At 36.9% G+C, this 22,973-nt stretch overlaps 1 protein-coding gene across 3 annotated transcripts in view; it reads left to right on the top strand.

Annotated features, from left to right (window-relative positions):
* Positions 1-22,973, top strand: part of LOC6054107 (arginine kinase) — a 74,494-nt gene that overhangs the window by 34,468 nt on the left and 17,053 nt on the right. Inside the window, exon 1 of one of the 3 annotated variants that reach the window (XM_038262680.1) lies at positions 22,049-22,173. The exons of the other annotated variants lie outside the window; for them this stretch is intronic. The gene's annotated coding sequence lies outside the window, so the exon portion shown is untranslated. Of the gene's footprint in view, positions 1-22,048; positions 22,174-22,973 lie in introns of those variants that run through there. 3 annotated transcript variants of the gene reach the window in all.

Genomic DNA, 22,973 nt, shown 5'->3' on the forward strand with positions numbered 1-22,973 from the left:
ATTTGAGGACATTGTTGGTGTTGATGGTGTTGACATTGTTGGTGTTGATGGTGTTGACATTGTTGGTGTTGATGGAGTTGCTGGATCTGTAGACATCGTTGGTGTCGACGGAGTTTCCGAATTTGAGGACATTGTTGGTGTTGATGGTGTTGACATTGTTGGTGTTGATGGAGTTGCTGGATCTGTAGACATCATTGGTGTCGACGGAGTTTCCGAATTTGAGGACATTGTTGGTGTTGATGGTGTAGACATTGTTGGTGTTGATGGAGTTGCAAGATCTGTAGACATCGTTGGTGTCGACGGAGTTTCCGAATTTGAGGACATAGTTGGTGTTGATGGTGTTGACATTGTTGGTGATGATGGAGTTACTGGATCTGTAGACACAGTAGGCGTGGACGGAGTTTCCGGATTTGTGGACATTGTTGGTTTTGATGGTGTTGACATTGTTGGTGTTGATGGTGTTGACATCGTTGGTGTCGACGGAGTTTCCGAATTTGAGGACATTGTTGGTGTTGATGGTGTTGACATTGTTGGTGTTGATGGAGTTGCTGGATCTGTAGACATCATTGGTGTCGACGGAGTTTCCGAATTTGAGGACATTGTTGGTGTTGATGGTGTTGACATTGTTGGTGTTGATGGTGTTGACATCGTTGGTGTCGACGGAGTTTCCGAATTTGAGGACATTGTTGGTGTTGATGGTGTTGACATTGTTGGTGTTGATGGAGTTGCTGGATCTGTAGACATTGTTGGTGTTGATGGAGTTGCTGGATCTGTAGACATCGTTGGTGTCGACGGAGTTTCCGAATTTGAGGACATTGTTGGTGTTGATGGTGTTGACATTGTTGGTGTTGATGGAGTTGCTGGATCTGTAGACATCGTTGGTGTCGACGGAGTTTCCGAATTTGAGGACATTGTTGGTGTTGATGGTGTTGACATTGTTGGTGTTGATGGAGTTGCTGGATCTGTAGACATTGTTGGTGTTGATGGAGTTGCTGGATCTGTAGACATCGTTGGTGTCGACGGAGTTTCCGAATTTGAGGACATTGTTGGTGTTGATGGTGTTGACATTGTTGGTGTTGATGGAGTTGCTGGATCTGTAGACATTGTTGGTGTTGATGGAGTTGCTGGATCTGTAGACATCGTTGGTGTCGACGGAGTTTCCGAATTTGAGGACATTGTTGGTGTTGATGGTGTTGACATTGTTGGTGTTGATGGAGTTGCTGGATCTGTAGACATCGTTGGTGTCGACGGAGTTTCCGAATTTGAGGACATTGTTGGTGTTGATGGTGTAGACATTGTTGGTGTTGATGGAGTTACTGGATCTGTAGACATCGTTGGTGTCGACGGAGTTTCCGAATTTGAGGACATTGTTGGTGTTGATGGTGTTGACATTGTTGGTGTTGATGGAGTTGCTGGATCTGTAGACATTGTTGGTGTTGATGGAGTTGATGGATCTGTAGACATCGTTGGTGTCAACGGAGTTTCCGAATTTGAGGACATTGTTGGTGTTGATGGTGTTGACATTGTTGGTGTTGATGGAGTTGCTGGATCTGTAGACACAGTAGGCGTGGACGGAGTTTCCGGATTTGTGGACATTGTTGGTGTTGATGGTGTTGACATTGTTGGTGTTGATGGAGTTGTTGGATCTGTAGACATCGTTGGTGTCGACGGAGTTTCCGAATTTGAGGACATGGTTGGTGTTGATGGTGTTGACATTGTTGGTGTTGATGGAGTTGCTGGATCTGTAGACATCGTTGGCGTCGACGGAGTTTCCGAGTTTGAGGACATTGTTGGTGTTGATGGTGTTGACATTGTTGGTGTTGGTGGAGTTACTGGATCTGTAGACATCGTTGGTGTCGACGGAGTTTCCGAATTTGAGGACATTGTTGGTGTTGATGGAGTTGCTGGATTCGTTGGTGTTGATGGCGTTTCCGGCTGCGTGGGCATCGGAGTAGATGGACTCGTAGGCATTGTCGGTGTAGATGGACTCGTAGGCATTGTCGGTGTAGATGGACTCGTAGGCATTGTCGGAGTAGATGGACTTGTAGGCATTGTCGGTGTAGATGGACTCGTAGGCATTGTCGGTGTAGATGGACTTGTAGGCATTGTCGGTGTAGATGGACTCGTAGGCATTGTCGGTGTAGATGGACTTGTAGGCATTGTCGGTGTAGATGGACTCGTAGGCATTGTCGCAGTAGATGGACTTGTAGGCATTGTCGGTGTAGATGGACTCGTAGGCATTGTCGGTGTAGATGGACTCGTAGACATTGTCAGTGTTGATGGAGTTTCCGGATCGTGGGCATAGTTGGTGATGACGGAGTAACTGGACTTGTAGGCATTGTTGGTGTTGATGGACTTGTAGGCATTGTCGGTGTAGATGGACTCGTAGGCATTGTCGGAGTAGATGGACTTGTAGGCATTGTCGGTGTAGATGGACTCGTAGGCATTGTCGGTGTAGATGGACTTGTAGGCATTGTCGGTGTAGATGGACTCGTAGGCATTGTCGGTGTAGATGGACTCGTAGACATTGTCAGTGTTGATGGCGTTTCCGGCTGCGTGGGCATCGGAGTAGATGGACTCGTAGGCATTGTCGGTGTAGATGGACTTGTAGGCATTGTCGGTGTAGATGGACTCGTAGGCATTGTCGGAGTAGATGGACTTGTAGGCATTGTCGGTGTAGATGGACTCATAGGCATTGTCGGTGTAGATGGACTTGTAGGCATTGTCGGTGTAGATGGACTCGTAGGCATTGTCGGTGTAGATGGACTTGTAGGCATTGTCGGTGTAGATGGACTCGTAGGCATTGTCGGAGTAGATGGACTTGTAGGCATTGTCGGTGTAGATGGACTCGTAGGCATTGTCGGTGTAGATGGACTCGTAGACATTGTCGGTGTTGATGGCGTTTCCGGCTGCGTGGGCATAGTCGGTGATGACGGAGTAACTGGACTTGTAGGCATTGTCGGTGTTGATGGACTTGTAGGCATTGTCGGTGTAGATGGACTCGTAGGCATTATCGGAGTAGATGGACTTGTAGGCATTGTCGGTGTAGATGGACTCGTAGGCATTGTCGGTGTAGATGGACTTGTAGGCATTGTCGGTGTAGATGGACTCGTAGGCATTGTCGGTGTAGATGGACTCGTAGACATTGTCAGTGTTGATGGCGTTTCCGGCTGCGTGGGCATAGTCGGTGATGACGGAGTAACTGGACTTGTAGGCATTGTCGGTGTTGATGGACTTGTAGGCATTGTCGGTGTAGATGGACTCGTAGGCATTGTCGGAGTAGATGGACTTGTAGGCATTGTCGGTGTAGATGGACTCGTAGGCATTGTCGGTGTAGATGGACTTGTAGGCATTGTCGGTGTAGATGGACTCGTAGGCATTGTCGATGTAGATGGACTTGTAGGCATTGTCGGTGTAGATGGACTCGTAGGCATTGTCGGAGTAGATGGACTTGTAGGCATTGTCGGTGTAGATGGACTCGTAGGCATTGTCGGTGTAGATGGACTCGTAGACATTGTCGGTGTTGATGGCGTTTCCGGCTGCGTGGGCATAGTCGGTGATGACGGAGTAACTGGACTTGTAGGCATTGTCGGTGTTGATGGACTTGTAGGCATTGTCGGTGTAGATGGACTCGTAGGCATTGTCGGTGTAGATGGACTTGTAGACATTGTCGGTGTTGATGGCGTTTCCGGCTGCGTGGGCATAGTCGGTGATGACGGAGTAACTGGACTTGTAGGCATTGTCGGTGTAGATGGACTCGTAGGCATTGTCGGAGTAGATGGACTTGTAGGCATTGTCGGAGTAGATGGAGTAGCTGGACTTGTAGGCATTGTCGGTGATGATGGACTAGCTGGATTTGTGGGTATAGTGGGTGTTGTTTGTGCTGTTGGATGTGTGAAAATTGTTGAAAATGTCAAGAAAATTTTTGTTATTATATTGAATATTTTCAGCGATGGAAGAATCATTATCAAAAGAAAATCTTTTGACGCATATGAAGAGAAAAAATTGGAAAAGAACATGGCTTTCTTGTCTCGCGTACGAAAGATCCGTAAAAGGAATTGTTTAGATTATTCGGCGGAATATCTATTCCAATACAACACTTTTAGGTGTTACGTTCCACGTCTGAAAGTGACCTGTCACTTTTTGTAGATGTGCAACGAGTGTAAACAAAACGAAATAAGTAATGTGTAAACAAAGCGAAATACGTAATGATGCTCACAAGGAAATTTACAAAAAAAAATCTTCAATGGATTGATTTTCTTCGAGAAGTCCGGGAGCGATTTTCTTTGCGTGTTTCGCCACCTCTCTCTCTCTCGCGGGTGAAGAAAGTTCGCAAGCGGAAATGAATATTGTAAGTAATGTATAATGCATCGGTAATTATTTTCGAATGAAACCAAGGCTTTACGCTCATTTTAATAAACATCAAAGTGGAATTACGACTCATTGAAACTGCATGAAGATAGTTAGAACTTACTTGGTATAAGCGTTGTCACAGGTGTCACAGTCACTAGAACAGAACACGGTTAGGTTTGAAAAAACATTACTTGAAAACATAAGGATGGCATATTAAGCAGAAATACACTACCATGTGGCGCTGTTACCGCATAATGTCCAATAACATAATACACTCCTGGTGCAAACTGGCGAGCTTTTTTGTTGTTTATATGACTTAAACTGTTTTGGCTTAAAAGAACACTTTCATCATATTGGTTAGGGTCATTTTGTTGGGTCTTATTAGCCCAACAATGCACTGTTATCACAATCAACACAAGCAAAATTCGATACATTTTCTCCACAGTTGAAATCAAACTATTTCACAACTGCATTTAAAAACACCGTTATCCTTTGCAATATGTCCTCGAGTGGGACCTCAAAACATATAAGCTCTTTCACGTGCGACAGTTCGGAACAGAATAAAAATCGTCTGCGGAGCCAATTTCCAGATCAACAACAGTTTGTGAAAGCAATTTTACATTCACTTACTTTCACCGCAAGGAGTTCTCCTGGCGTTGATGCATTTAATGTTGAGGAAGTCCATGAACTTGAAATTTACGTTTTGGTCAACGGCCACCAAAACTGGTTTGTGCGATGGGCTGAGAATTCGGATGTGGAATCACCTGTGAAGCAGTTTTGTTCTCTCTGCTCGGTCTTTGCGGCGGGACTTTTGGACCTTCAATTAAGCGCGGTGCAGGATCCCCATGTGAAGGGGCCCCGGACGGACCGGTGACTCGTACGACGTTCTTTATCAAACACAAATGGGCTCCGAATTTTGGTCTGGGAACAGGGCAGAAAAAAAGCGGTAAGTGAGAATACCTTTCACATTGTTTAATTCAGGACAGCGACACGTGTACGCAGTGCCGTTTGAGGGGAGTCACCAAATCTGATCAAATCCAACGTTTAATAGAAACTTATATTAGGCCATCAAAATGACTCAAATGTTTTATTTTTTATCTGGTTTGTTACAAAAACAGCAACTAGCCATATTAGTGTTTTACGTGTTATTTTTACCCTTTTTCCCATTAAATTTTTGGTTTCATACAGAATCATATACTGAACATCAAATTCGAAGCCCGGCTTGTTCTCGCTCGAAAGATCGATAAGTCGTCAAGTCGAAGCATAAACACCAGCACATTTACGCTTGCCCGTTTTACGCTGCGCTTAAAAGTGTTCTTTCTGGCTTCTGATAATAGATCGACAAAGTGCAATATCGATACATACCTTTATTTTATTTTTTTCTAATAATGTCAATCCAATAAGTTTTGCCTCCCTCACCTTACTGAGGAAAGGCTATAAAATCACTTGGAAATTAAACTTCTTAATTTGACGTCCTAGACCCACCTTCATGTATACCTATCGACTCAGAATCAAATTCTGAGCAAATGTCTGTGTGTGTGTGGGATGTTGATCAAAAATTGTCACTCGATTATCTCAACATTGACTGAACGGATTTTGTCCGTTTTGGCGTCATTCGATCCGTCTTGGGGTCCCATAAGTCGCTATTAAAAATCATGCAGTTTAGTTAAGTACTTCAAAAGTTATGCTTAAAAAACGATTTTAACAAAAGTCCGAAAGATTGTAAAAAGGGTGGTTTTTGTAAAAAAAAAACCCGTCATGCTATACATTTTCAGAAAGGTATTTAAAAGACCTTTCCAACGCGTCCAAGACATTGAAGATCTGACAAATCTATCAAAAGTTATAAGCACTTAAGTGTTATTAAAGCACTTTTTGCATTTTGGATAGCACTCTTTACATGTGAGGAAGGCGCCAACCACCTAAGGGTGGATTTAGTAACGTTTTTCTTAATTAAATAAATAAATTAAATATAATTATCTTGCACCTCATAATGTACTTCTGAAATTAAAAACAAAATGCATTCGAGGTTTAGTCTAAACAGATTCGAAGCTTTAGGTCAAATTCTCACTGGGTGGTATCATTATGTTTCTGAAAAAATAATTGCATCAATATATTTGTCGGAGTTTCATCATTTTGTAAGAAAGGCTCTATTTCACCTCTGGTGATATTAAATCGGGTTTTTCGAATAGGTCCTATAAACATATGAAACACAATAGCTTATAGGACCTTTTTCAAAACAACCTCTGGAAATGAGCATTTTGAAAATATGCGTTCGTCATGCACGCGGGATCTTCTCGACGAGTCATCATTCTAAATATGAGCCGAATTGGTCAGAGCAGTGATGAGAAACCGATATTAAACGATATTAACCTGTAAAGGAGACTTGGGAAAACTCGAGACCTAGACTATAACTCGAAAATTGTGCGAAATTGACTCAAACTAACTAACAAATGAAAGCTTTTTTGAGTATTCAGATTGAATTACATCTATATTCATGGAAGTGATGCATAAAAAAACCTTAAAGAGAACTTTTTTTCTTGCATCAATATGTATAAAAACAGTAAAAAAATATTCAGATATATTTTTAAAGCATACATTGTTTAAAAAACTTATAAACTACAAAACCCTTCACGAAATTTATTTAAATATTGACATTCCACTATTTTTATATGCATTTATTTCGGAAAGTGCCTTTGGGGAGAGTCCCTGCTTTTTTACAGTCACTGAAACAAGCAAAAGTTTAGTTTAGGAGAAACAAGTCTATGACAAACAAACTCGCAATTTTTCGTGTTTGACGTATGCCAAACTCGCAAACAAAGCAAAATGTATGCAAGCTGACGTTTCTCCAACAATATGCAGGCAAACAAACCAGGCAAACGGCGAAGTGCGAGTTTGTTTGTTTGTCATAGTCTAATACCTCCTTCAATCGGTTCAGTTTTCCACTGTGGATTAATTTAGCATAGCAAGAATTCTCGTATGGTGGGCAGGTTTGTTTTTCACCAGTTCACAGAAGCCAGATCTCAATAATTTTGATGACTATACAGTAGGCTGTTTATACCAAACAAAAAAGTTCTCAGATTACAGCTAACCGATGTTTCCCTTGTAGAGGATACCCATAGGGACTCTCGTGCCAAATATTAGCCCATTCGGTTGAGAATTGGCCTGCCTCCACCGTCTGACATGTGGTGTCGTGATTTACACAAATCCGTCATAGCATACTAAGGAAATGCGATGCTTTTGAAGGATGAATCGTTGATTCTGAAGACACCGGATGTCGATCCAATGCGCACCTTGGAGTCATAAAGGACAACCCTCATTCCTTCTGGAATGTGTTCATTGGACCATCCCCTGCACACCTGTCTTGATTCCGAGTAATTCCATGTTGTCCCCAGACCTGTAGGAACGATTGAACGAAAAGCACAAAAATCCCCTAGTAATTTCTATGTAAACTTCAAACAGCTGAATGGGCTAATATTTGGCATGAGAGTCCCTATGGGTATCCTCTACAATGGGAACCTCAGTTTGACGTTATCTGAGAACTTTTTGTTTTGGTTGAAACACCCTAATATACAGTCATCCCACATATTTAGAACACGCACAAATTCGGAACACTTTCGTGATAATTTGTCAATAGCACGCCAAATGCATCTTTTCTGTCGACCCAACTATTTTTATGAAATTCTTTTGTTATTTCATTAGTAAAAGTAGTACCTACTTTTTAAACAAAAAACTGCCTTTCAAGACCATTTTATCCAGAGCAGCAAAACACTGCCTCCAAATTTCCTGTTCCATAATTGTGGGATGTTATTGTGCCTCCCACAATTGTGAATACGTGCATTTAACTGATATTTTGATAAAAATATGTACTCCAAGAGAGAACCAAAGTTTGTTTAAATCCGTTTGAAAAAAGTGTTCCGATGAGCGAGTTGTGGCGCTATAACCACGGCAAATATTGTCCAGGGCATTTGTGGAAATACAATGTCCCATCCCCGAGGGTCCCGGGGCACCAAAACTTCTTAGCATGGTGCAGGGCCGTAGCCAGGATTTTTGTTCGGGGGGGGCTTGGGTGCAAAAATTCAAGGAGTATAAAAATCAGCAAATCATTTATACCATCACTTGGTTTGTGGTATAATTATTGAGATGAATTGTAAAATTTTAATGTAATGTATGCAAAAAAGTTTTCGAATATTTTCATATTAAGTTATCAATGTATTTATTGAAGAAACTCGTTCGTCATTTTTTTTCTTTATTTTAACAGCTAGTTTGTATTAAAGGAGTAGAGAATGTGTTTTTTTAACATTTTCTTGAATTGTTTAATTGTAATCCAATTTCGTGATAAACGTCGCTAAATTTAAAATATACTTAACTTGAATCAAATTTTTGAAAGCATAATTTTTTTAAAAAGAAATATCGATTTATCTAACCATAAGTATTATGTTTTCTGTATTTTATACTGAGAGAAATTTTAATCCGTCTGGATTTACATTTTCAGCTGTGTGATAATTGTGATGGTTTATCTAACATTTTTCATTTTTTCTAGCACAACATAAAACTCATAACTGGAATATTTGTTTTTCTTAAAATTTTATAAACAAACTTAAACAATGTTTTATTTTAATTGTTCTAAGCTATTGAAGCCATTTCATATTTTGCGAAGCTCCTGGTGCTCTCAAAAATAAATAATTTTAATGAAATACAAAAAAATATAATCGTTGAAATTTCAGCTTCTGAAGTGTCTCCATGGCAACAACAAAAAATTACGTCGAATCTCAAGTTTACATCAACTGAGTTTACATGTGGTTCATTTTTTCCGTGTCGAGTAAATTCACATTTTTTTTCTGTGTAGGCCTATAATAAATATATATTTGAAGAAAAAAAAATCAGTGCCTGTGTTTAATTTTAATGTGTTAAAAAATTTAGATTAAATGTATTAAATTAATTTTTAACGCCAAAATATTCACTGGAAGAGTTGTTAATAATGCATATGTAACCATTTTAAATGCATATGTAACCGTTAAAATTTTCCTCGATTGCATCAAACATTAAAACGAATCATGTCAAAATATTCACTGGAAGAGTTGTTAATAATGCATATGTAACCATTTTTAAATGCATATGTAACCGTTAAAATTTTCCTCGATTGCATCAAACATTAAAACGAATCATGTTTAACTTTAATATTCCGACTAAGCGCTATTTTCAAATTCATTACTCATTGTATTCTGAAAATTGGTCCAGAATTCGAGCAAAAATAAAATTTTAAAACATGACAAAAAAATTTAATCAGATCTCAATTCTAAAGATAATTTTTTAATAAAATTTTAATCTATATACATGTTTAATAATTTAGGATTGTAACCATTTATTAAAATCGATGTTTGTTCAAGCAATATCTTGACTCTAGAACAAAATCCTGCACATTTTATGGTTTAGAAATTTTATATTTACGAAACCTTGCTAAATTAAAAATAAAGAAAACTTTATGTAAGAATTCATAAATTGATTAGTTTTATCCTGTAAATCTAATCTTAGTCTGCACTTGAATTCAAACATACCAATATTCGAAGCATAAAAAAAATAAGATTATTAAAACATAATTTATTGAAATGATTGAAAATTATTTTTTGAATATCTTTATTTAAAAATGATTTAAAAATAATTTAAGGATTTTTTTAGTTGTAATTATTTTATATTTTTTTATGTATTTGATTTTTTTCATTTTTGGAATTTCTGATTTTTTTGAAATTATCATGTGTAATTATTATCTTAAATTTTTGTTTTAAAAGTAAAGAATACTTTATGTAAGAATTCTTAAATCAATTACATTTTTCCTGTAAATCAAATCTTAGTCTGAATTTTGCTACAAGAACTATATTTTACTTTCAAACGAAAATTTTAAAAAATGTCCTGTAGTACGGAGACTCTTAAAACTCCACACAAAAAAAAATCTCAAGGAACGGTCAAGAAAAGGTTTACGAAAAGACTTCTCTTAAGCGGTACGCAGCTGAAAAGGAACAGAAACAAAAAGCGTCGTTTGATATTTCTTCGGGAGCAATATGTGTTGATAAGATTTTGATTTGTTTATTTGGATGCGACTGAAAATAACGTTTGAAAATAATGTATTCGCTTAAATAATATTGAAGAATTGCCTCATGAAGCTGACTATCAAAACGCTGAATCGTAAAATGCTGAAATAAGGGAAAAGCCATTACAAAAATCACTTAATTTTCTGGTAAATATAAATTAATCTAGGAATACTAGAATTCAAACATAAAAATATTTAAAGCATCCAAAAATTAAGATTGAAAAAACATAATTTATTGGATTTTGAATAACTTAATTTTAAAATGATATTTTTTTTAGTTTAGGATTTCTTAAGTATCAATTATTTTAATAATTTTTCAGTTTTAGATTTTTTAATTTTTGGAATTTCAGATTTTTTGATATTATTCTGTTGAATTGTTATCTTAATTTTTTTTTGTTTTTATTATTTTTATTTTTGATTTCTGGCATTTCTTTGTCTTATACCAAAAAAATTTAAATCAAAAATTATGAAAATTTAGAAATTTGAAAGTGTAAAATTTTTAAATCTTCAATTAGCCGTTGCGAATATTATTCTGAAGTTTATGTCACTAAACTCTGACCAAAGTTGAGAGGGTTACAAATCAAAACTACAAGCTTTGGTTTTATTATTTTAAAAGTGTTCAAAACACACTTTTAATCAGTACAGTTGTTTTGCATCATTAGTTTTCAAAATATCTAGCTGATGGCGAAATCCTTTTTTCGTGAGAAAAAACTTTCCGCGGTTCCGCGACATGTTACAAAAATTCTAAATATTTTTAAACGAGCCCAAACATGGCGTATATGATTATCAAAGCAGGAAAAACATTTCAAATTTGTTTTCCGGACCGACCTAGTCGCTGGTCCTAAAAAGACTTAATCGAAATAAGTTATTTCCAATAAAATTGTGAAGCTATTTTTTTTTAATATTGTATTTGCTCTCTGTTTTTTGGTCCATTTTGAAAAGGTGGCAACATAAACTTTGGAAAATATTTACAATTGATATTCAAAAATAAGAAATTATAAAAAAAATAATAAAGAAATTTTAAAATTTTCAAAATGCAAATTCTAATCTGTAAAATCCAAAAAATAGAAATTGAATAGTTTAAAAATGAATTATTGATCAGAAATTATATAATTTGAAAGTGATGTTTAATTAATTTAATTTCAGAGTTTTTGAATCCAAGCTTAAATCTTTTTAACGTTTTGAATATTTTTATCATTTTATTTCTTCCTTTAAAAATCGCAAGCTCATGCACAAAGTGAAAATTAGTTGATAATAAGTATTCACTTAGTTGATCTTCCGATTTTTGATATATTAAATAAAAATTGAGATTGGCCACGGTGGAAACTAAAAATGTGACCAAAAGAAAGCATTTTGGACGAGTGGTTTCGGAAAAAAAGGTTTACGAAAAAGTAATAAAAAAATACACACAGATATTTCTCAAGCATTTTTCTCTAAGGTCTTAGATATGTAACTAACCATATTCTTAAAACCAAAACGATAAAATTAGAATTGTATTTCTGATAATAGTCAAAATTCACTCAAATGTTTTTCATATTAAATGCTTTCGTTTTTGAAAACAAAATCTAAATATTTTTGAGAAATTATGATTAATTTTTTAAAAATGTAGAGAAAAAACATGTATTAACAGTTTAAAGGTTTTAATGCAAATAAAGGAGGGCTATTAATTTTACAATCCAAATTCGACTAGCCGAAGCCTCGATTATCCAAAGTTTCGATTATCCGAAGTTCGAAGGACTTCGGATAACCGAATCAGGAACAAATGAAATCGGCATGTTTTATTTGCTTGTTTTTAACATCAAATTCGGCATCTGTTTTTTTAATGGTCCAATACAAAGTTTTTGCTTTTGGGTGTTTTTAATACCCCTGACGCTTTCAAAAGCACCCAAAAAGCAAAAACTGGAAATTTGGTTTATTAGACCTTTAAAAAAACACCAGAAATATTTCTTGACCTCCATTTTGACCGCCACATTGAATCCAAAAATTCTAAATTATTTTATGGTTCTTCAGGGGTCATACTTAAGTTCTACAATCAAAAATAAGACAACAAGATCTAAGGATTTTTGCTGTCCCTATTCAGACTGTAGTCCCGATTCGCCCCAGATGACGGTAATTATTTCTATGTAGCCCCTTAGAGCAGTCCGCTCGGAAATTGCTATTTTCGAAGGTTAATAACTTTTAGCAAAAACCAAAAAAATAAGGTGTCTTCGGGAAAGTTTTTCCAAATTTAAAGAAGATATTAGTTCTGAAAATTGATAAGAACTGGATAGTTATTGCGCCTTCCATTGGTCAAAAACTGAAACAGTTGCTTTTCTCCATACAATTTGACGATTTTGCCCAAACTTGGTGGTCAGTGGTCAGAAAAAGCTCAAATTTTGGAACTTAGGCTAGTGATGCGTAAATCTTTGATTTCAGGGGATAGCCCCAAGTAAGCCCAGATTTGGACCATCCTAACCAATGTAATGCTAAAACTACAAGATAAATAAGATGTTACTGAATGGAACAATGTTCAAATCTGCAGCTCAATTTTTAAATATCCAAATTTTGGATCCATAATCTACAAAAACTGAGCCCGGCAATGGACAGGCAAATTACTTAGTTTGATCAATCAATTCTTGATTCTCTATCTTACAAATTATTTCTGGGAAGAGAACACACAATCATTGATTTAAGATTTTTTTAAGGTAGTTCAATTTTAAAAAAATTGGAAAAAATTTCGGGGGGGGCTGCAGCCCGGAAGCCCCCCCCCCCCCTGGCTACGGGCCTGGCATGGTGCTCCCAACGATTCATTGCTTTTATAAATAGGAACGTGAGCGGGGGATCCCCACGTTTCTTCCCCTGTAGATTCAGAAATGTATTGTGGTTTGAACACTCGTGCACAAACTCAATCCACTTCAACGAATCATCTTTGCGGTTAACTTTACGCAGTTGGCCTGGCCGCTTTAACGTTTGTTATGTTTCAAAGCAATTTATTGCATTGAGGCACTGCAATTGTTAATAATGACAAGAGGATGCTAGGCGTTAATCAACCTAAGGCATTTTCCAGGATGCCCTCGAAAGATTGGCTGCGCTAGGGTTAGATTAGATTAGTTAGATTAGATTAGATTAGTATGAAAAAAGTGTTCCGAATTTGTGTATTTCAAGGGTCAATATTTGTCTTTGAAAACTTGATATAAAACGTAAAAAATACAGTCGGTCGATACATCAATCGAAAGATCACAAGAAAAGCTTTCACATGCAAATCATTACTATCAACTAACGATTTTCTATGATTTTTTTCAAACATAGGCCGATCTGTAAACTGTTCCTGTCTGTCTGTCTCAATTATGTTTAAAACCTAAGCTTTTATTCAACATGATACTAGCAACGAAAGGAAACATTCCTACAAGTCAAAAAGCAATGGAGCACTTCCATTCGAGCAGTTTTTGCTTTTTTCTACTATGTATTTCTTATGGAGCGAACTTTCAAAAACTGCTAGACTGCGGGTACTTCTTTACCAACTGTACCCCCCGAAAACTCCCTCGCTACGGCTCTGCACTGTTTGTACCCAACATTTCATTTCCCTTCTCTTATTTAAAATCCATATTATCTCGTTACAAGCGCATTCACGATAGTGCCCAATTCGAGCCGAAGGCATCTTCAAATCGACAATAATCATGATTTTGTTTTAGAAACCAAAGCTGATATTGATTCAGCCTTGGAATCTTTAACTAATGCAATTTTGGATGCTAGGAATATTGCTATTCCTAAAGTCCAAGTCAAATTTGATTCTCCCATTATTGATGACGATCTTCAGCTTCTAATTCGTCTGAAAAATGTTCGCCGAAGACAGTATCAACGTTCTCGTGATCCTGCACTGAAGCGAATTCAAAAAGATTTGCAAAAGGTTATTGACCACAGATTCACTCTCCTGCGAAATGAAAAGTTCGCAAGAGATGTCGAACAAATTAAACCTTATTCCAAACCTTTTGAAACTTTCAAAGGTTCTTAAGAAACCTCAAAACCCATCCCTTCTTTAAAAGATGGTGATAATATTCTATTAACTAATGGGGAAAAAGCTCAAAACTTGCTCAGCAGTTTGAGAGTGCTCATAATTTCAACTTGAATGTTTTGAGTCCTATTGAAAATCAAATTTCAATAGAATTTCAGAATATTGTTGAACAAGAATTTTCATCAGATGAAGTTTTTAATACGGATCTGAATGAAATAAAATCTATTATCAAAAATTTAAAATATGAAAGCCCCTGGTGAGGATGGCATTTTTACATTTTAATTAAAAATTACCAGAAGCAACTTTAAGTTGCTTGGTCAAAATTTTCAACAAATGTTTTGATTTGGCATATTTTCCCAGTAGTTGGAAAAATGCCAAAGTAATTCCGATTTTGAAACCGGATAAAATCCTGCTGAAGCCTCAAGCTATCGGCCCATTAGTTTGCTTTCATCTATTAGTAAATTATTCGAAAGAATAATTCTTAATAGAATGATGACGCACATTAATGAAAATTCAATTTTCGCTGATGAGCAGTTTGGATTTCGCCTTGGGCATTCAACTACTCATCAGTTGTTGAGAGTTTCAAATTTAATTCGAAGCAACAAATCTGAGGGCTATTCTACTGGCGCTGCTCTTCTAGACATAGAAAAGGCATTTGACAGTGTTTGGCATAAAGGTTTGATTGCGAAATTGAAAAGGTTTAATTTTCCGATTTATATCGTGAAAATTATTCAAAATTATTTGACGGATCGTACTCTGCAGGTATGTTATCAGAATAGCAAATCTGATCAACTACCTGTACGTGCTGGCGTCCCTCAAGGAAGCATTTTGGGTCCAATTTTATACAATATTTTTACTTCTGACTTGCCTGATTTGCCCCCAGGATGTCAGAAATCACTTTTTGCTGATGACACAAGCATCTCCGCCAAAGGCAGAAGCCTTCGTGTCATCACAAGAAGATTACAAAAGCTTGGATATTTTCAATTCTTATTTGAAAGAATGGAAAATTACTCCAAATGCTGCAAAACTCAACTTATTATTTTCCCTCACAAACCAAGGGCTGATTTTCTTAAACCAAAAGTCATCACATTATAAAGATGAATGAGGTAAATTTAAAGTGGGAGGATCAAGTGAAATATCTTGGACTTGCTTTTGACAAAACCTTACTTACAAGGATCACATTGAAAGTATCCAGGTTAAATGTAACAAATATATTAAATGTTTGTATCCACTTATAAACAGGAATTCTAGACTTTGTCTCAAGAATAAACTGTTAATTTATAAACAAATTTTCAGACCTGCCATGCTTTATGCTGTGCCGATCTGGACAAGCTGTTGCTTAACCAGGAAGAAAAAACTGCAGAGGATTCAGAACAAAATTCTGAAAATGATTCTGAAACTTCCTCCCTGGTTCAGCACCAGTGAACTTCATCAATTAGCCGAAGTTGACACTTTGGATGTTATGTCCAATAAGATAATTGATGCATTTCGACAAAAATCATTGCAGTCTTCAGCTGCATTGATCCGCTCTTTATATAGTTTATAAGTTAGTTTTAAGGTATCCCTTTTCCCTTTTGTACATGTAGGACCTCCTACATTTGAAATCACTGAATAGCGAAAGCTACAATATTTCATGAATAAATGAAAGTTGCTAGTATTTAAAATTGAGGTGAAAAGTCATCGTTTGTGATTGGACACTCAATAATATTTTAACTGAATGAATGTACATGGAAAAGAAATTTGAATAAATATAAATTAAAAAAAAAAAAAAAAATCGACAAGCTTTTAAAATCATACTCAATTAAGTGATTTTATGTGAACTAAGTAAATATTGGCAACCGATGAGAAAACGCAACGCAAAATAAATAGTTCGTAAGCATTTCGCAACTTTTAGCAATCCGAAAACTTACTACTACACGGAGAAAAAAGGGTTCCCAAAATCGTGAACAAGCGTTCATGAAAATGGGTTTTTCAAAATCGTACCATGGGATTTGAACACTTTGTTCGAGGTTCTCATTTTCATGAACGCTTATTCACGATTTTGGGAACTCTTTTTTCTTCGTGTAGACTTTAGACTATTCTTTATACTTACATTTTTGAAAGTTCGAGAAACGAGGACTCTATAAGAATGATTAGAGAAAATATACTTTGTAATCTTATCAAAAATCTGTGTTTTGAATGGACAAACAAATTTGAGCTTATCTGTTAACCTGAAAAGTTTGCGCGCTTCGATTTATAAATACAATATGTTTTATGAAAAAAATACAAATAAAATGAATTTTCCATCATTAAACTCCCCTCAAAAACATGATCAATTGTTCATGTTTCTGATCTCCCCAAATCAAAATCCTCTTACAGCCAAACCGGCAGTAAATCAATTCCCTCGGGGAATAATCTGACATAATTACTTCGCAACATGATACAAAAATTAGCACCCTAAAAGCCGCATCACGCGCAAGTCAACCGCATTTTGCGCAAATTTGCGTTGACGGCCGTTCACCCAAAAATTCACTCCCGAGTCGGTCCCGGACTGACTGCTGGCTTCTGCTGGTGCAAATTTGCAGCCAAGCAAAAAGAACCGTCGTCGTCGGGAAGATCTGCGGTGAGCGGAAAATAAGAAACAAGCAACAACAAAAAAATCATCCAAAACTGCAGATCACTGCCAAGAAGAACTTCACGATATCACCGGCGATGCAGAGGGAACGCACCACGTGGTAACATCTAGAGGGCGCTGCTTGAATGAGGCACTTCAAATTAAGTTTTAACTAGGTTTTTAAATTAATTTAATTGATATTTTTGGAACAAATTATGATTGCAGAAGTTTGAAACAAATTTATGAAGAATTAAAGTCACTTTTAATAAATTGGTATAAGCTTATTTTTGAACTCAGGCTATATGAGAATGACATGAAAGCCAAACGAAACCCATATTTTTTTAATCTGTACTCCGCACCAAAAACTCGTTCCCCACACGAAGTCTCATGCAACTCCACGCACACGCCTCGGAATCGACGACGCAAGTAACTTTTGTTCCAAGCATGTGACGCCCAGTGATGATGCTAAGGCCTGGCGTGACGAGGTTTTCGGGACAAAAATAGCACACGCGCAGCAACGTTAACTTTTGCGTCTTCCCGGTGTTCTAATGTCAAACGACGGACGCGCCGCAACAAATGGACTTTCTTCTAATTGAATGGTCTCGCACAGGTTTGGGAAGGTGGCGTGGTGGAATTTGTTTAAAATGTTCTAATCGCCTGTAAAGAGAAAGATAGTCGTGGATTAGGAGATTTTATATGATTTCAAAAAATATAAGTCACAGTCCAGACACGATTATCTGAAGCCTTGATTATCGGAAGTTTGTATGGGACTTCGGATAATTGAATCATTACCAAAAACTTTTTTTTTCTTACTATTATTGTAACATTTCAGTTTTGCGACTCCATTTTAGTCAAATTTGAATGGCCGATTGCCTTTCAAGTTACCAAAATGCATTTTTCTCAATATTCCATCACCGCCATTTTAGTCACCATCTTGGATCTGAAAATTCTAAATAAAATTGGAGTAATTTAGGAGTCACGACAATCTAAGTGAATTTTTTCCAAAGTCGTCGGATAATCGAGTCCGGACTCTTGACTTTGAGGTTTTTTTTTATTGTTAGAAACACACTTTTACAAACAATAAATAATGAGTCAAGATGAAATGAAAGACGAAAACAATGCAAGAGATTGTATTTTCAACGTGTCGTAACTCTAGCAACATTTTGTCACACGCGGAAGCGAACCTTCGATTTGTTTTAAACTTTAATCTTTTTTTAATGTTGACGTTACAGGATGTTTCAGGCTTTCTATAAGGTCTTCGCAAATATTTTTCAAAGTTTTTGTCGCCCTTCAATGTTTATTCGAAAAATCAGGGTGCAAAAACATGTTTTTTTTCTTTTTTTTTTTGAAAAAAAAACTTTAAAATTTCATTGAAAAAAAAATTAATTGCAAGCAATTGAAAAAAAGTTCCTCCATGATTCAAGCAATTACATTTAGATTTGGTGAAATGTCGATGTACATCTCCACCAAAATATTTGTCAAAGCTATTTTTTTAACTTATTCTTGTTAAACAACTTTAACCATGGCAAGTTTTTGTTTTGTTTTGAGAATTAGCAAAATAGTTAAACAGTCGAAATACTTATCTGCCATTTTCTCGTGTTGCTTTAGATTTGTTGTTATTTTTTTTAATTTTTGTGTAATTTTTTTTTTTTTTTGAAAAAAATCGAAGAACAGACCAAACTTGTACAACATTCCATCTGTTTTAGCGACTTTAAAAAAATATATATATTATAGCTATAACGGCTATAACCACTACACTCAAACCCCGATGGTTTGACACCAACTGTTGTCAAACGATCGGGGTCACTTTATAGTTTGACACCCCTTTTACACGGAGTTCACACACACATCCAAACGTTTGTTTTGATAGTGTGCGTGAGCGCCGTGTAAACAGTGACAGTTCGTCATTTTTTAGTTTGACTTTGATTTGACCAACCAACGGGGTACAAACTAAAAAAGTGTCAAACGAAAAAGTGACCAACCACCGGGGGTTGAGTGTATAACCAAATTTGTCTAGTACAACTTTTTAATATTTTGATACCGTAATCTGGGGTGAATCGGAACTACAGTCTGAATAGGAACAGCAGTGTTTAGAGCACTTAAAGCCTTTAAATTTGGAAATGGATGTACACATTTCGTTGGTCTGCGTCTGTTCTAACCGAAACCAACCAGAAAAATCAAAATATTGTGCTCCAACATGGTTAAACCTGCTGTCCCAATACGCCCCGTGTGTCCCGATTGACCCCAGTTTACGGTACGTTAAATTCGAATTCTACGACCTCTATTTTTTGCGTTGAAAATACTTTTTGCGGCCTGAATAGGGACAGCAGTTTTTAAAGCTTTTAATTTCTAAAACGTTGCACGATTTGTGTTGTTCTGTGTCTGTTCTGTCGGAAACCAATAAAATAAAACGTTACTTAATCCACCTTTAAGTGATTGGTGCATTCCTCGCATTCATACACCACACAGCCTCAAAAAAGATTATAAATAACAATTATTTTATCAAAAATCTGAGATCCGGCCTCAAAAAAAGTGAATTAAAAACACTAAAGAATTTATAACTTTTGATAGGGTTGTCAGATCTTCAATCTTTTGGGCTTGTTGGAAAGGTTTTTTGATTATCTATTCAACGATGGGTCGCATGATAGATCCGGACAACTTTTTCATCAAAATATTTGAGATCCGGCCTAAAAAAGTGTATAATTAACACTTAAGTGCTCATAACTTTTTGAACGCGTTGGAAAGGTCTTTCAAAAACCTTTCTAACAATATATAGCATGATAGGTTTTCTTACAAAACTATCCTTTTTTACAATATTTCAAACCTTAGTGAAATCGTTTTTTTAGCATAACTTTCGAAGTACTTTTTTAAACTTCATAATATTAACTAAGGTCTTGTGGGACCCTAAGACGGATCGAACGAGACTAAAACGGTCCAAATCGGTTCAGCCAGTCCGGAGATAATCGTGTGCATATTTTTCGGTGCACGGACTCACATCTAGACACACGCACAGACATTTGTTCAGAATGTGATTCTGAGTCGATAGGTTTACGTGAAGGTGGGTCTAAGAGGTTGAATAAAGAAGTTTATTTTTCGAGTGATTTTATAGCCTTTCCTGATTGAGGTGAGGAAGGCAAAAATCCAAACATTGTGCAATAAAACGACTGGTGTCCCAATTCACCCCATGTGTCTCAATTCGCCCAAGATGATGGTTCTGTACATTGAAGTTTCACTAAACCTGAAAATATTTTTAACTGGCTCAAACATGTTAAAAATCTAGCAAAACAATGTAAATCAGCCAAAGCCAAAGTGTAAACAAGGAGTCTGCCCTGCTCGTTCCTAATGTAAACATCCACTGACTTGGGCGTTGGGCAGGACAGACTGGCTGTTTACACTTCGGCTTTGGCCCATTTACATTGTTTTGCTTGAATGATTATAATCGCAAGAGAGTTATCTAAGCCCGATCTCACGCACACTAGCTTACCATTTGTTTTTGCTGGCGGGTACAAATTTTCACCTAAAAACCCTTCGTGTACAAACACGCAATACATGCGCACGTAGAGTTCTATTGTTTTCAGCTGATTGCACTTAAATGTCATTGAAATTTCGAGGTTTTTTGAAAAATAACTATTCTAAAAGTTTTTGGGCATTTTTATATTGCTTATTTCGGACCCGAATGACTCTTGAGTTAAGTGGCCCTTAAACGCAAATAAATATTTACCAAAAAATTTGAAAAATATTTGCAACAGTCGAGGGGAACGACAAAATTTCTTTTTGCGTTCTGTACATTGCAGATTCACTAAAAGGTAATGTAAGTAGCTGGCTCAAACATGTTAAAAATAATTGTAATCGTAGCAATTTTTTTGCAAATAAATTTTATAACAAAAAGCTTGAAAATTTTTTTGCAACAGCCGAGGGGAACGACAAAATTTCTTTTTGCGATCCTGTACATTGCAGATTCACTAAAATTTAAAAAAAATAGCTGACCCAAACATGTTAAAAATAATCGCAGGCATCGCATTTGAAATTGTTTCCAGCTGATTGCACTTAAAATTTTATTGAAATTTTGAGGTTTTTTGAATAAATATTGATCCTTTGAGTTTACGGGCCGTTTTTAAAAGGGGGACAGAGAGTTTTAAATATATTTGCAACAGCCCAACAATATTAAGCATGTTTGGACAAATTGATTTTTTTAAATAAAATGAAATCTGAATTGGACCATTGAAATCACTTACAAATCTAGAACTACCCCACGAATACGTTGACTTTTCATCCCAATATAAATTTCACAGAATTTTTGAAATTGTAACAGTTTTGCAGGAAACCCAAAGAATCACATATTCCTTAAAAAAATACAAAAAATCTAAATTTTTCGTATTGAACTTTCCAAAGATAAACCCGTGATGTGCGGCTGTCGGGCAACGAACACGGCTACAATCGCGTTCTGATACATCGTGTATTATGATAAACGATGCACGACGACACCACCGTAGATACACCTTCATACCCGGATGATACCAATAAACGGTGGGCTCGTCCCATGTTATAAACACCAATATTGCACTAGTGGAAAATGCTAACCGCGTTTTGCATACAATATTTCGCGATCGTGCGTCAACTCGGATAGCCAGTACGATCGGTTTATCTGTGTTGAGAGCGCAGATACATACAGCCAAAAAGCACTTCGTAAAATTCTCGCTTTATTTTAGAGAAGGACCAAACCAAATTTTGAACCGCTGAATTTAAATCTGAAGATATGCGAACCCCTAGGCGAACCCTTATTTTTTTGTCCTTGTTTTGTCAACTTTTTTTCAGAAATTTAGGCAGAAGTTTTTTTTAGATTTTAAGCTATTTATTTATTTTTTTGGTTTGTGTTCTAACTTTGTATTTGATTTAAAAAAAACCCTGTACAAATAAAAAAATAAATTATTAAAAAGTCACACACTTCACAGTCAAACATCGGTCCCAACCCCCTTCCACCTTTCGTTGTGTTTGTGTGCTCGTGAAAAATCGCTTCGTGCGATTTGCTTCTCGCGCTTTCCCCATGTGTGTGGCGTGGAGCCGATCCGGCAGCGACGGCTTCGACGAGACTTGGTAGACTTCTGGCACAGCTAGCTTCATTCTACAGTTGACTCTCGAGGTTGCTAGAAGGTAAAGGTCTCCTCCGAAACTGACCCCTTGGGCTATCCAACTGAGGTGTTGATCAAGCCTTAGGATTAGTGCTAGTGATATATTGCTTAATTAGTGCTGATTTAGTGCGAATATTTTCTTAACGTGGATCTTTGTGTGATTCGTTGTCAGCGGTACCGTAAGTAGATTCTGTTTTTTTGATTATTGAGTTTGCAATCGTGGAAGAGAAGCACAAAAATTGTACAGTAAATGACACAATGTGTGAAAAAATGCTGTAGTTTTTGCAGAAGACATTGTATAACCGGATTGGCCGGATGAAGCCGGCCGGCAAGTCGGTTGAGTCACAAACCAGTTCTTGTTCAGCGAAGCCGTTGTCGCGTTGAATTTCGCGAATGAAGTGAAGCAGCAATGTGGGATTAATACTTTACCGTTGTTCAAGTAAATGTGAATTGGTGAACTCCCCCCAGTTCGAAAGTGTGTGTGTGTGCGGAAGTTTGTAATTTTGGGTTCTTCTTGGTCCCTTCTTACCCTCCCCCGAAAAGCAACACACAATACCTTGACGTGTACGGTTAACTGCGAACACTTGAAGCGAAAAAAAAGAAGTTGCGATAAATTTCGCATTACGGTCGATAAATTGGGCTAGTTATTGCGTCAAGTCATCGTGGAGGAACCTCGCAATGGCAGGTTCCCTAGTGAAGCCCATCTTTCTGAGAACCGTCGGAAGCAGCTACTTTGCATACAATAGAGCTGCAACGAGCTGGATCGTCTGGAACAGTTTCGCACCAGTGGCAGTTGCCAGGCAGATCCGTCCAAGTTCCAGC

This window comes from Culex quinquefasciatus, chromosome 3 (assembly GCF_015732765.1).
Source record: "Culex quinquefasciatus strain JHB chromosome 3, VPISU_Cqui_1.0_pri_paternal, whole genome shotgun sequence".
NCBI lineage: Eukaryota > Metazoa > Arthropoda > Insecta > Diptera > Culicidae > Culex > Culex quinquefasciatus.